A 1,498-nucleotide genomic window follows, 5' to 3' on the forward strand; every position below is an offset into this window, starting at 1 on the left:
TTTGGTTTTTTTTTTGGGGGGGGGGGGGGGGCTCAGCCCCCAGTGAGGGTATAATAATAATACATAAATAAATAAAATAAACTGTTTGACTATTAGGTAAAGCTACTATTTGAGTACTGAATAAGACAAAGTCTTAAGTCTTCCTGATCACACACGCACACCTGTTTTACTGTACAAACACAACATTTAACTGTTTCCTACAAACTTCTTTCTATGCTCAAATACAAACAGAAAAAAAAATTAACCATAACACAACACATAACGTTCATTATCCATATTAGCAATATAAACAACAGCTATGAGGCTGGACAATGGATTAAACTGTGAGTGCTGATTCACTTTCAAAGCGTAAAAAACAAAACTATCAATGTCTTTAATAATTTATGTGCATGACTGTATGGTAGTTAATGCCTCATGCACTGTAATATATTTTATATTTAAAGTTACATTTTCAAATGAAAATAGCAACATGATCGTTTTATAAAGTATGCGTTCATATGTGTTAAGGGCTAGGCTACATTTTCGCTGGAGGAAACAGCTGTGGTGTGATGAGGGTGAACGCAGCGAAAACTTTACAGTAGATGGAAAACCGATTGCTCCCCCATGAAATTCTGTAAACTGCAGATGCAGAATCTATCAATAAACACACACCTTGTCCTCTGTTTCTCGCTCTGCACCGCCGGTCTGCAGATTGAAGAATGCGCTGAAAAGCGAGGAGGAGCCGAAGTCTGCTCAGTTTTCATCAATTTAAAGGGGACTGAAGCGATCACGAATTCGTGTACACTTTATAGAGCTAATCACAACATTTTTAGGGGGGGCTGAGTGGTAATTTTAGTGGGGCTAAAGCCCCCCTAAAAATGGCCTAGCGATGCCCATGGCCCCCACATATCTATGTCACTATGTGGGAAGATTTGCATAATGCCGCCCAAATGTTCACGCAAAGAAAGAAGGCGTAACTTTTATTCTCTCTGTAGTATTGTTGTTGCCGCCGCCATGTCGTGAAGGCGCTGTGTGTTTCGTTGTGAAAGCGAAACTACTTTGTTTGGCCTTCCAAAAGAGGACGATATCCGCTTCGTCATGCCTGGAGCTGATCCGTGCTAGTTGCTGAGGAAATACAACAACTTTGCACTGTGGATCGCCAGATCGGCTTTCATCGTGGACAAAGAGGAGTCCAGCCCGGGATCGTCACATGTGGGCCTCCTTCGTCAAATCCGCCGGCCGCGCCGTTCAAGCCCGCAGCCTCTGCTCACGCTAACCCCCGGCCTTTGCTCACTCTAGGCCGCCGCCGCTCACTCTAGGCCGCCGTGTGCGACGCTGTGTTTCGTTGTGAAAGCGAAACTACTTTGTTTGGCCTTCCAAAAATGGACATGACTAGAAATCAGTGGTTAGGTTGTATTTACAACACTGTTCCAGAACACTTCAACCCAAATATTCAGATGTGTGCAGCACATTTTATGGAGGACCGTTTCCTGATCCTGGTAGAGTAGACTACAGTGCC

The sequence above is a fragment of the Sinocyclocheilus grahami genome, unplaced genomic scaffold (genome assembly GCF_001515645.1).
Source record: "Sinocyclocheilus grahami isolate Dianchi unplaced genomic scaffold, SAMN03320097.WGS_v1.1 scaffold438.1, whole genome shotgun sequence".
Classification (NCBI taxonomy): domain Eukaryota; kingdom Metazoa; phylum Chordata; class Actinopteri; order Cypriniformes; family Cyprinidae; genus Sinocyclocheilus; species Sinocyclocheilus grahami.